The following is a 15,265-nucleotide window of genomic DNA, read 5'->3' as shown; positions in this document are numbered from 1 at the left end:
ATATTTTTTCCAGATATAAATCTGTTTAACCTGTTATTTTATTAATTTTTTTTTTTGGCCGTTTTATCTATGAAGTTAAGGAGATTAAGTATTAATTAACAATTGTCGCTGGTAGAATAAAATGCTTAGTAGTTTGGCAATAGTCAATGACAACTTAATAATTTATTTGAACCTTTAAAAGACTTTGGATAAAGCATTTTATAATAAACTGGATGCCAGTAACCCCAACCCCCCCCCCCCCTCGAAGATGCATGCACTAAAGTTTTTTTTAATATATATGTACGTGCAATTAACAAAACATGATAATATATTTGTATAATCATATAACTTCAACAAGTTTATCCTGACATAATTAGAAATAAGATCATGTCAATAATCTGGGCAGGTTCGGAGTGGCTGTTCAAGAAAATGTCAGATTTGCTAATCTGAGGTGGCTCAATAATGTTTTTTGTGGGTTTTTTTTATAATTGATTCACAAACTATGCATGTACAATCGTAACATAAAAGATGAATGAAATTGGAAACTCAAGTAACTAATATTTTTGAGATGATTCGCCAACTATCCTTGACCTCATTTTCTTTTCGTATGTTCAATGAATGGGAAGAGTAGATGTCAACATACCTAAAACATTTAATGTATTCGAACAGTGATTTTGTAGAGGCTAAAATAAAGTCACATCTGTTAATATAAATAAACCTTTTTGCTAACAATATAAATAGATTAAGTGCTCTATATAATACAAGGATGGCATGGTAACATACACAAATTACTGTTTGTTCATTAAAGCATACATCAATATTGCACAAGTTCTTTAATTTTTCCTGTATTGTAAACCAAATGTTTCGTGCATGCAGACAACCATAAAAAGATGACTTATTGACTCCTTAATTTCATGGCAAAATAAACACATTTCAGTATCTAATATTTTGAATATAAATAAACGAGAGTTAGTGCACAGGTGGTTCAATAATGTCCAGTGGAAGATAAATCAGTTTATTCATAGTCGGTGAATTTCAAGTCAGAGTGGATTAAATTGTTGACAATGTCAGTAGTGATATTAAGAAATAAGTAAAAGCGCATGAATTTTACATGTTATGTTTAAATTCACTAGATAATCGGTGTTTTACATCGTAAATGAGAAATGTAACCCAGTGCACATGGCAAGAGTTAAAGTTTACTACCTGTAGTAATAAATTGTTTTTATATATGTGTCTTACGTTAATAAACATGATAAAATGATGTACTTTGTAGCAATAAATGTTAAAATTACAACAAAACTGCTTGCATTTACAGGTCATTTAATTATAGAATGATGTGGTGGACCAATCCCTTTGATGCCAAGTTTTAATATAAAACGTTATCAGATGTTGAAGGTTTCTTATAATTACCAGTCGAGGATGGTTAGATGGTGATGTACATGTGTTATCGGTGGTGCAACCTAGTAGACGATGACTACACGGAGGGGTGGTTGTATTTGTACCAGGTCATGCCCAGAAGAAGTCGTGAGACACATTGTTCTATGTTGACGTTTGTGGATCCGGAGGTCGGCAAACTTCAGGCCGTGTCAGGGTCTTGCAATAGACGTACATGTAGCACGTGGACGGTCTGGTGGGATTGAAGAATACAAATGGTACCGAGAACATTACCATACCATTTCAATGGGATGCCAGTCGGGGCAGCTTACGCTACACCCTCGGCGTTGGCGTCCGGACCTAGTAAAATATGTTCTAGCCGGTCCTGTATTTAAGCTATTTTCTTCAATCTTGCACGGATGGTGCATCTTGACATACTTATAGACTTAAAAGACTTGGATGCTGAATATGGAACATTGATTGAGGATGATGCGGGAGGTTAATGGTTTTAAGCAGGTACATATAGCCTTTGATAACCATATCTAAGTTACAACTTGTCTTACGCGTAACTTCACAAAACTTATATGACTGGTGTGTCTTATGATAACTGAGCACTTGACAGGCTTGAATTCTGAATCTTAGCCATAGGTTTCAGATTCTAAACAAGATTAAAGATTTTGAGCTCGTTAACTTGTGTGAGCGGTTGCTCTTTGAAAGACAAATCTGCTGAATCTAAACCAAAGGTTTTGGATACTGGAGGAGGTTAACTATTTCAGAGCAGGTCAAATGTTTATATTGATGATAGTAGTAATGATTATTCAAACTTGCATGGTTCATTTATTTAGGCAAATGAATCACAGAGGTAGCTTTAGACACAGAAAGTAATCTTATTTATCTATAAGCTTAATCAGGTTTTAATTTGTGAACAACTAAATTTCTGTAAGTCCCTTACAGTTAGTTAAATTCTGCTCATACCTATCCCGACTAACACATTCAATATAATTTTTGTTTTTTGTTTAGAGGTAGCTTCAGATACAGACCTTGATTTTGATAGTAATCAAAGTTTTAAATCTAACAAGGACTATAATTTCGGCAAAACATTGACGTAGGAAAATATAATATGTTTCTGCAATTCAGAGTTTTAAATCTAACAAGGACTCTAATTTTGGCAAAACATTGACGTAGGAAAATATTACATGGTTCTGCAATTCAGATTTTCTTTAGATTCATTAGCTTTGTTAGCATTTGAACACATTAACATTAATGATGGATTTTTTCAACTATTGTAAACTAATGATAAGATACTTGGGTTTTACAATATGTTTTTGAAATATGATTTGCCTATCAAATAATATATATTAGCTTTTTAAGCGCCTTTTCTTTAAATCTTTGTAAAAAAGAATATCACTAAAATAGGATTTCCTCACTTTTAAAATGGTCAACATATTAGCTTATAATTATATCTTTATATAAAATCTTCATTCGATGTAAAAATTCAAAATATTTTATTATTGTAAGCATAACAAAATTTAAGAAAATTAGCGAAATAAGCTAAGCAATATCAATTTTAGTTTAAATTGTTATTTCAATATAGTAGTATATAAATATGTTAGACATTCTAATGTTCTATCACTTTCTTGAATAATATTAACTTCATAACTCAAAAATATGTCTACATAACTACAGATCATTACATATTTTTTTTAATCCTTTAAGTTGAGGAAAAGGTTTTAACCTTTACTTGATTTTATTACGAAAACAAGATGGTCATTTTGATTAAACTGATAAAATCATTTTTTTACATGATCAGTTTGAATGTGTTTCATGAATTTCTTAATATAAGAAGTATGTCTGATAACGATAAGACTCGTTTTTTTAAAATGCAGGTTTGATCGTTGGAAAACAAAAAAACATCCACATTAACTTTGATGGATCCTGTAACTTTGACTTGATGCTTAAGGCTTGTTATATATATAGAGCCTGACCTCTAATAACAGCGGTGTTACGAAAAACTTTGTCTCGTCTCACTTCAACTTGTTTAACAAATGTTTTTGTTGTTAGATGATATACCATTATTCCTTTTATATTTTATTGTATGAGATTGTCATATGATTTTTTTCATAGAATATTATATCATATGTTATGATGCTGTATTGTACTATTTGATACAATATGATAATTTATCGTCTGATTCATCATTTATGATATACAATACCATATGCTATAGTATTCTTAAATGAACTCTGTGATAACAAACAATGATCAAATTCAAATGCTCAAAGGAAAAACACAAAAAAGAGCAAAGCAGACATAGACCCCTACATGAATTAAAGGTACGATCAGGTACCATTGATGAGTGAATATTCGCTGTTGATCGGTCACCGCTGTGAGTTCCTTGTCGTCATCGGGTAAACAGGAAAATCCGTAGACAATTCAGTGATTAATAATGGCCTAACAATAAGTATGAAAAACGTCAGTCGGCTTTTGACCTAGCGGGAGATTCTATTTGCTGACAAGGCCGTTGTATCGACCATGAACCAAGAAAATGATGACGCTATCGAGACTTTTCATAATCCCATTTGTGATCGGCTTCGGCCGATCACAATTGTGTCCATATGAGGCATGCAGCACATTTTACTATCTGCGCACGCATTGCGCTTTGAACTACTATATTTACTTTGCAATAACAGCCTTATTAAAATCTTTAATTAGATTAGATCACCTAAATTACTAAAATTGTTACTCTTATGCGTTTGCCTTGAAAGTAATTCAATTATACAGTTACATGCATAGTAATTCAAATCACGTTTTTCTTCACGTATATGTAATGATATTAATCGGAAGTATAATTTGCCTACTAAAAGTAAAGCTTATCCATGCATTGCCATTTCGGAAATAAACAAATCATTGCTGTATATCTTATTTATCATGTCTAATGCATGAACCGTAATGCTTTCGCTTTACATTAACATAGCTGACCAATGATATAGCATGCCGATCATTCCTTTAAAAGGAATACTTGTTTATCAACTTGTTTGTCAGAAGCTTGTCTAGTTTTATCATTGAGCATACGTAAACCATGCCCAAATGTATCGAATAATACTATACTATACGATTTAATATTATATGAAAAAAAAATTGTCATATACTACAATTTTGTAACGAATTATCTGAATTGATACATGGTTTAGAACTAAATTGTATCATTGAATGGTACAAAACAATATTTCTTGATATCATACAACATCATGTTTTGATACATCGTCATAAAGTATAATGATATTATACAACATCATATTTAATCATATGAAATGTCATATGGCGCAATAGTCTTAGGATATGGTTTGTATTTCATAGTGGTATATTGAAAAAATGTATGATAAAATACATTATGAAGTTTTCATATAGTATTATTATCTGTATCAAATATTTGCATAATATGATATACGATAATGAGTCAAATAACAATATCATGTCCATTATCTCTAACTATCATATAATATGATAAAAGTGGTCTTATATAATTGATTCTTCGTCTCGGTGAGCTTTGTAATTTGTAATCTTTAATTACCTATGTCTTTTAAGCGTAACGATATTTTTGTGTGAGATGAGTGGATTCCCAGATCTTTAATGTAAAACCGACTTGAAAAATGATATATCTTATCATCATATCTTATGATCATACATGTATTTGCATATCCTAACAATTATTAGGCATTAGAAAAAATGTTTTGATCTGATATTTTTCTTTTCAAAGCATTTTATAGAGTTAAAATATAAATACATTACTATGCCAAGATGAAAAGAAAATTGAGAAAAAAGTCGAGGTGCATTCTACCGGGCTGATCACAACTTAATTTTTTTGTTTTTAAATTCGTCTTAAACTTTAAAAAGAGACGTATTTTGGAACTCTATAGTCTAAACAAAACATTTATGCATGCATTTCCAACAACTAAAAAACAAGCTTAGTACCGTTTTGATTTATGTTTTGCTTTTATATAATATTTTAGTAAAACAATCTTGTTTGCATTTATCATGCCAAAGGGTGTTTTGACAAATGTTGTCATAAGTACATTTGTAGAATAAATGGCTTTGATAAGTGATATTTCCTAGCCTTAATTCTATGAATTCGATGAATTAAAAATGTCAAAAATATACACATTTCCGTCCTTTATAAAAAAAAAAAAAGAACGTATAACATGCATCCTATTATGACTGTTTAATGTGCATTGTTTTTAGAGCCAATTGCATATTTGCTGTGCAACTTCATAATAAACACAAAACTTCAAATCAAGTAAAAACGACTGATTTTATTTCTTATTAATGTTTGGGCTTGTTCTTCAGCAAATACAAATAATTTTTAGGACGACAAAATTCAAATATCTTAAATAAAATCGTCGTTTCTAGGCTCAATTTGTAAAAAGAAAGGTTCAAGTATTTTGTTCCGCGTAATGAGAGAAAGAATGACGTGTAACAATATCAATACGATGCAAAGACAACCGAGAATAAAGATGGACAGTCGAATTGATGATATGCGGTTGTCATGATTGAAATCATACATACTAGACGGATTTTGTTTTTGTGCGTCTGACACATATTCAACTGGAGCTCGTGAGTTGTTGAAATCATACAAACGATGATACGATACCGAGTCAGTGAATGTTGATATTGAACCATTGTATGAAAGAGTCGTTTGGTGAAAAAGCCAAACCTCTGAAATATAAAGGGTATTTTATTTTTTAAAAACAATTGCATACCCATCTTACTTTTTAGGATTGGAAGGACAACTCATTTGTGCGTTTTAACACAGTTCTTTTACATACCATTTCATGAAGGTTATACCTTTTTAAATTGCATTTTAAATCAAATTGCTTTACACTTATGGAATAGGGGAAATCGAATTTATGATAGCAATTCTAATTAACAGTTGAAATAAGAAAGCAATACTGCGTTGAATTTACTAAACCCTCTTTGTGAAATTTTTGAAATATTCTAGATACATACAGTTTTAAAATCACACGCATTTAGCCGAGAAACGATTATAACATCCCACATTCAAGAGAGTTGGAGAAGTTGATGGAAATCTAAAGGGGCACCCCAATGCCAAAAATTAATACCGATACTATCACGGTAAGCATTAACATAACTTACTACGGAAAATGTGTTGGTGAACTGTAACCACATTCATTTGATGCAAATTTATTACAAAATTTTCAAAATCAGTCAGTCTGGATAAATTGTTCTTATTATACGTAAATGTATTAAGACCTATTTTAAATGTTTCATTTTTTCATAGCATTGGCAAACATTACAGACATACGGTTCTATTCAAGATTCTATTGACGATGGTAGGGAAAGATCTTAAATTAAAATGATTAGACCATTTGCCAATATTTTGTTTCTTATGTTAGATCAATGTATTTCTTTAAGATTTTATGCAGATCAGAAAAAGAGATTACTGACAAAGGCTATGTAATCCTTGCATGACATCATGTTTACAAATAATAAATACTGTTTTATAAAAAGATGAGGAAACTTACCTGTACGGCATCCTCTGATTTTATCACATTCACTACGACTGCAATTACAAAACTTCGCACAGAAAAGTCCAAATAAAGGATAATGACATGGTGTATTACAACCGGGACCAGTATAACCAACAGGACACTCTAAATGTTAAAATGCATAAAAAAATCAGAATAAGTACTGAATCATCCCCTAGAATATCTATTTACGACGGAGATCAAATACTTACTAACGCAGATGCTTCTGTTAATTGCAAGTTTATAACCTGCACAGCAATTGAACCTGTATGGAAAAGGCAAGATGTTTGACTCAATAAAAAAATAAAACCACATCTTACTCCACAATTAAAAAAAACCTTTATCAATTGAACTGCATATTAGCATATAAATCTAACCTTCTTTCACTGCAATTCAAAATCGTTGTAACCAAAGGTACCAAGATCTCAAAAGATAAAACAAGAAGTATTTGAGATATTATTTTTTTCATAGCAGCCGTATTATTGTCTGGCTTATAAATATGGAATTTAGATTACAAAATGTTTAAAAAACAAGGAAATATCTATAAAATCATAAGTGCAACAGTTATATATGTACAAAACAAATGTTTGTCATATGTGTTAATTCAAAGTTTAACTTCCTCATTTCAAGAGAATTATGTCGACTGCGTTCAATAGTTGCTCATAAAAAACGGGTTTATACATGAATGTAGGCGCACATGTTTAATGTTGTTTAATTTAGGAACTGTAGATTACTAGCGACTTTTCGAATCCCATTCCTACATTCCTACATGTATCTCAACCAGTATATTTTCCAAGTTAAATCTTTATTATAACTGTACATCCCATCACTTTAGTTTTACTTCACTATTTCTATGAATGGAGATGTAGAGAGAAATGGTCGGCACTTTATCGCTTGCACGTTTTCCTTTTCCGCCCTTATCTTATATTTTGGTAAATTTGGTTTGTTGAGAAGATTTGAATCTCTATATAATGTGATGTTACATGCATTAACAAGAATTGCTGATATTTAATGATAATTTTGCCGTTGGATGTTGCTGATAATAGAAATTCACTAATCAGAGTAAAACACATTTAACAAAGGAAAACAATTTGTGTGGATTTCATCATATTAACATTTCATTTTATTGTACACTCATAAATCTAGGCACAACATTTGCTACTAATGTCCCCATGATAGTGGTGCTTCCTTGTTTAAGCCGCACCATCCGCATAATTTGTTTAGGCCTTAAGTCAAACCCGTGATGTTTTTCTATACTTGTATCAATCATCCTTCAAAAATTCAAAAGGTAAGACATATTTTTGTTTGAGGTTCTGCCAATCAATTTCGTAATGTTACAGTTATGCTGCCGTTTTGCACTAAATTGTTTTGTTACGATGAATTCTAATTACAATTATTTCATTTTCTCACCCATTTCAATCGCCGTTGAAAATCTTAAGCGTAGATTTTTTATGGAATTTATCTGTTTACAAGAAAACATATTGAAAAATGCGACAAATAGGCCGGAAAAAATATAATTTTTGAATGAATCTCCATTGGTTGATTACATTAAGACACTCGCCACAAAGAAGAAAATAACAAGTTAAAGTTGGTTATACCAATCTTTATGGTAAATTTTAATAAATTTTCAGCAACACGCTTTGAAGTTACCATTGTCATAGTATGAAGTAATGGGGAACACATTGATTATTTTAAATATTTTTTGAAATGATTTTTGTGAATAAGAATATTTTTTGTTATATATACCGGTATAGATAACTTATCTATATTTCTATCACTTTTGCATGAAAAAAATACATATCCTAGTTAGGCCACACCAATATAATTTCTTGCTTGTCAGACATTAAGTGGAAATTGGTACAAGCGGGCGAGCGATAAAATAAGAAGATTATTTTTTTTTGTAGCCGAAATTTTTAGGCGGTCCATAATGATATGATTTGTAACGATTTATTTAAACACAAGCATGGAGAATCCGATGAAAAAGAAATTTAATTGGTGTGGCCTTCCACATTTTCTATTTTTTAGTCCAAATTGAGGTTGAACCATTGTAATATATTACCCTGCATAATCATTCTGATAAAGTCTAAATCATACATTATAAATAGCATCAAGACCAATATGGGGACCAAGGAAGGGTTCAAAGTTCAAAGGAATTATAGGATTGCATACAATCATGTATATACATAAGGACAAATCATCAATCATTTCAGAATCTGCAGTGTTGTTTAGTCCAATCAAATAATATGATTTAAAGAATTATCATGATTAAGTATCAGATTTCATTTGATACCTGTAATCATTTGAAAGATTCTCCTATTTTCCGACACCCATTTTATTGCAATACCTTGCAAATCAGACAAAACTTTTAAAGATTGATAGAGGAAATTCAAATTAATTACAATCAGTATATGATTTTTATGAAACCTGTGATTTATTTGGTTTGATTGTATTTTAAATCTTTCAACAAAGGCTTAATAAAGATTATGTGTATTAAAGTTTTCATGCATGTTTTTCTTTTTTGTGTACAGAGACTAGAGTTTCTTGATTATTTATCAGATGCACAACTATGACACTGTGTTAATTGCCATTAAAATAAACTCTTTAGGAAGTGAAGAAATTGTTAAATTAAGGAATCATTTTCTCTTTATATGATTGGTTTTAGAAATACAACCATTTATGGCAGTATTGTCTTTCATGAAGCGCGCAGAGTGATTTTTTGTAAACGTCAGATCAGAGGAAATTCGGATTTTCAGCCTTTTTTATTCAATTAATTGTAGTATTTGCAACACCACTCCATTAATTTTGTTCTACAAGAACTTATGCAAGTTCACAGTATAACTAGTTAAAAGAAATTGCCATTTAAAACTGAATTATACGTCTTTTCTGACAGCATGTAGGGTTTGTAGCATCTATTTCAATAGAGGTCAGAGGAAATTCAGACGTTATTATCTTTTTTCTAATTCACCAACATGCCAATTATTTATTATTATATTTTTTGCTATTTATCATTTCTTCAAAATTACATTAAAAAAATAAGAGTGTAATTATAGGAAATAATATTTTTTGCAATTTTTATAGATCTGGTCACGTCAAAAAATGTCACTTTTTTAGTGGTCAGAGGAAATTCAAACTAAAATAGCGGATTAAATAAAAGGAATTCTAACTAGAGACGAGCTCGTTGCAAGCAACGATTAGGTTTTCCGTCGTAGCTGTGTCATATTTGTGACGTATTACAAAAAATTGATAGTTGACCATAGTACTATATGAGATGTGTAAACACTGAGAAACAAAGTATTATATTTCTGTGACCGCGTAGATTTTACGGTGATAGAGAATTCTTCTGGATCTGCATCGGTCGTGTGCAGTACGAACCGGTTGAGGGAATGTTGGCGTAAAGTGTATAAGGTAAAAGGTTGGGGCGCGCTGTGGGCCGTAAGCTAAAACGAAGGGTAGGTTTGCCGCATTCCCGAAGGTCCACCAGTATACAGTTCCAGAGAAATAAACAGGCAATTGATGCAGGATTCCACATTATTGGACGAGACTCAACGATGGCAACATTATAACAATTTAACAGACAGACATGTTACAAACAAGTCGGACATGGCCAGAAGTGGCCTCCAGACTCAAGACTCTGGGAGAGTCGGACGTGGCCGGGGCTGGCCGCCGTATTCCAGACTGCGCATTGACAATTGTACATAACTATTTATAAGAATCTTAACAATGAGTATAAATTGACAGGTAATGATATAAGTAAGCTGAGTGAAAGGTTCACAGATATAAAATAATTAAATAAACTCAATGAGTCTTTTATGTCCAAGAAATGAAAATCTGATAATTGCACAATGTTGTTTTAAGAGATTAACAGTCCTTGAGACATGACACTCTGTCTCTTTGAAATCACATATAAAGTCTGAAAAGTGTCAATCACTTAATAAAAAAGTAACTATGTAAGAAATAAACTGTGAGAAAAAATTACGAAACAGATGTTGAATTTTACAAGTAAAGTAAAAAAAATTATAATTGAACAGTGCATTTTGCACGATGATACTACATGTTTATAAGCAAATACAGATCTTAACACGTTGTCTCTAGTTTGATTCGCCGCATTTTATTCACAGAGTGGGACTGTGGTTATGCCCGGTACGAAGGTAAAAAGACCATTAGCAAACGTTTTACACGCATTTTTATCGAACGCAAGCGCCAATGAATCTCTTAGTATATATGCGGAGATCCTGGAAATTTTACAAGGGGTTTTGAAGAATAATTTTGTATTTCGAGGAGGGGGAATATGCGCGGATCCGAAAATTTTTCCGGGGTGGGGGTTGAAAAGTCAGACGGTTATTTGAGTTTGCCAAGGGATGTCCGAGGCATATTTGGTAAGTTTATAATGTACACGTAATTGACAGAAATTTCGCTGGGGGGGGGGGGGTCTGGAACCCTTCCCCTTCTAGATCCGCGCACGGAGAAGACCGATGCCGGTAATTTTAACCATTTTTATTTAATTATTCATGTTCATAATTATCAAAAACCAATATTACCTTTCAAAGCAGTTAAAACTTAAGATACGAACTATTTAGTCTCGGTGAGTATTGCGTCCGCGTACGAAAATAATGGTAATTTTCAAGAAATTCTGATGAACAATCTGTTTCCTAGGTCGTCCATCCGATTCTTTTTCTGACTAAAAGCTACAGACCTGCAGTTAGAGATTGTCAAACTCTTATTGATTATGTCAATTTGTTTGTCTCAAAGAATCATTTTTTTTTTAATATATAAAGTTTTACCTAAAAAAAAAAAATAGAAATCGGGCACAATTGTCAATGTTAGCATTTTACAATTTTATGGTCTAATTTCAAGAAACAACTCTTCATTGCTTTATCCGAAATATTGCATGAAAAAAATTTACATCGCATTTTTTAAATTACAAAAGGATATTCAAAATGAACCGATTAACCGCTAACAAACAGGCATAAAGACAGACTGAGAACCAATTTCTTCTCTTTTTTTTTGTTTACATCAAAAGAAATTCAAAAATAAATCAAAATATATTTTTTCTCTGTATGCGTTAATGAAAATGTAGATCAGCAAGGGGTTCTTTTTCGTGCAAGCACCCGCTTAACAAATTGTTACACGGGTCTACAACGATGACAAATATCGAAAAGGCAATATTGTGGGTGAAGGATGAATGTGTAGTTTGTTTTTTTAAGTTTATTTTTGATACATGTAATTATATTTATCTAGATTGGTTATGTTTGTTAATTTGTTTTGTTTATTAAAGAGGGGAATAAAGAAATGAGTAATTTCCAAGCACGTAGCATCGTTTTTGAAAGTGTGGGGGGGGGGGGGGGGGCAAACTCATCCAACAAATCTTGACAAGCCAAACAATTAAAAAAAAAAAATTCCAAAATTTTCAAAATTTCACTCATAATTTCATGATTTTCATACCATTTTTTTTTACATGCTCCCAAAATGGGGAGGGGGGGGGGGGCAACTCCATGATAATTCAATTTTTTATGTAAATTTTATAAAAATAGTTTGCTTCGAGAAAAAGTGGGGAGAGGACATCTTTATGTCATATAACATGTGAAACTGATTTCATTTCACCCACAAGCTTGAAATAATGAAATAAATTTTAATGAAAACAATATAAATAGACGTCATAAATCCCATATCAAACGACATATTACCACTTGATTCTGCGCGTCTTTTTAATGAATTTTTAAACAGCGGCAAATTCTAAAATGTATTTTTAAAGGTAATGTTAGCTGCAAGTCTGTAAACCTTGTATTAAAAATTTCGGATGGTAGTCAATTTTTCCGGGATACAGACCGAGAGCTACATATATGCAGCTAAGGTAACTAAGAATGATTCCAAAAAATACTTTGTTGAGTAATGCAAGCTTTTAAGAAAGCAATACTTATATTTGTTTAAAATATAACACCCAAATACTTCGTCTTACATTCGCTATTTGTAGAACAAGCAGAACCAGTATCAGTCTGACCGGCCTCACCATATACATTGTTGGAATTTTATTGTCCTAGCATTGCATTGCTCTGCATGTACACAATTTCTTTTAAAAATTAAACACTTAAAGTGTTCATCTATATGGCTACACATAACGTACACACGTGATTCAAAATAACCCACACGGAAAACGATAAAGAATTCAGTCATTGAGTCTACATTTTATAGAACTTGTAAAAAAACACATTGCGGGTCTGAATGTTTGTTGATATGTCAATCTATCAATATACAGTTTGTTAATTATTTTCGATTGCTAAGGCTACTGCGTATTTGATGAACAGTGAACTACATTTTTTCCATGCCACTTTTTTCCATGGAAGATAGCGAATACAAGTATAAAGCATTTATAAAATTCATTTAATTACCTCTTTAGAATTGTGTATGGAATAAATAATTTATAAGTTGCTGCTGAAGGTTGTTTGGTATTTTCGTTTGTAGATGTTTTGCAAGTAAAAAAACCTGAAACGCGGGGCAAGTGATAATTAATATCCCTAATAACCGTAACTTAAAACTAGCGGCTTTGGATTCAAATATTGTCGTATACGAATATTAAGTTCACTTTTTAAAATCATCTCCACGATGATAATTATATTATATCCATCGCAAATTGCCAGCGTACATTGTCATGTCAGTAATACACATTGTGCTTTATATGACGGCCGTGTATACGTATTGTAGAAAAGTTGAGTTTAATTACCATGCATTAGAACCATTTTATTAACACATCTCCCAGTACTGAAACAATTCAAAATGTCTTTGTTACAGTAAGACAGTGGGGCGTTAAACGTGTACGTCCAGCTCTACAAGCACATTCACTGTCGTCTAGGCGACGGCCTGAATACAGTTAGCGACTCTCCTATCGATCGGTTACCTGAGTCTCGTAATGCATCTAAATATAGACAGGGGCATAGTTATGAAACAAACAACAAAAATAAGGCCAAAGAGGTTTATCTATATGAAATGAAAATGTACATATGTATAAAAACATTTGGGAATTTTATGTGGAATTATTTTTGCGCGCTACATGTTTCAGTTAATGCATTACAAGAAACCCTTTCATAACCTCATAAACGTGCGCACCCCCACACAAAATGGACCGAACTGACACGATTGTTTCTGCAAATACTGACTATAAATTACGAAAACATTAAATTGAATACTATAGAAGGATTCAAAATTAATTTCTTTACAACTTTGCTTCATAATGCATTAGAAATGTTTATTCCTTTTTAAGTTATTGACAAGAAACTTTGGACGCCTCTAACTTCCTAATTATAAGGGCCAGCCCTTTTTTCGGTATACCGAATGAAAGGTCTGGGTAAGACCAAGAACTTTTAAAATACATGTTATAACAAATTTATCAGGTAAAAAACTAACACGGAAAATACGCGAATTTTTTTGATTTTTTTTCTTACCTTTGTTTCAACATCCATACCAACCCTTTTATTTGCATTTAAATAATAAATAAAATATATCTCGCACAAATTCAATGTATTAGCTTCCAAACCAGCCCATCTTTGAGACTCTGCCAGTCATCGTTAAAGCTAAACTCCCTGGACAAAAGAAGTCGTTAAATTTTACTAAAAGGGGAATAACTCAAAACCGGGTAGGGATTTTCCTCAACTAAAATATGCAACGACAACATCACGCGGCATGTTATCAGTCCTGAAAATTTCAAAACAATCGGTGAACAAACGAGCGAAATATTAAGGATCAAATTTGGCGTCTAGAAGAAAAAAAAATAATAAGAAATTTGAAAATGTTTCAGAATAATAGTAAGGTTTTCCGCTGAGAGCGGAAAACCTTAATAATCCATTTTCAGATAAACGGAGTATTTTATTAACCTTTTTAATATTTTGGTGAGAAAAGTTGTCTAGTTAATTGTAAATGTGGCTTTTATGACATTTTTAATTTTCATTTAAGTTTTTTTTCTCGTTCTTTTTTTTGAACATGGGTAAGTTTGAAGGTCGTTACCATGGAAACGAACTCATTTACATATGCTTAAAATGTCTTTTTTGACAAAAATGAATCGATTAGAGTCTGTTTAAACAATGTTTTCAATTATTCAATTAGTTTCATGTCAGGTTCACATGTCCTAAAATCTTAATGCATTAGTTTTTACGATTTCAAGGGGCCACATAATAAAATACAAATGGATTATTTTAAAGGTACATGTATGACTATATTCTCATCTTGTAGAAACTGCACGATTTGATAGGTTAAAAAAATAAGCCGGATAATTTTTTTCCTAAATAAAATTATAAATCTTAGCTACGATTCAAGGGTCAAATACTGGAATGGGTCTCGAGGGATGTCACTAAGTGTCACTAAGTGCCATCACTAAAACC

This window comes from Magallana gigas, chromosome 9 (assembly GCF_963853765.1).
Source record: "Magallana gigas chromosome 9, xbMagGiga1.1, whole genome shotgun sequence".
NCBI classification, from domain to species: domain Eukaryota; kingdom Metazoa; phylum Mollusca; class Bivalvia; order Ostreida; family Ostreidae; genus Magallana; species Magallana gigas.
The sequence above is the reverse complement of the archived record's forward strand: the minus strand, read 5'-3'. Positions refer to the sequence as shown.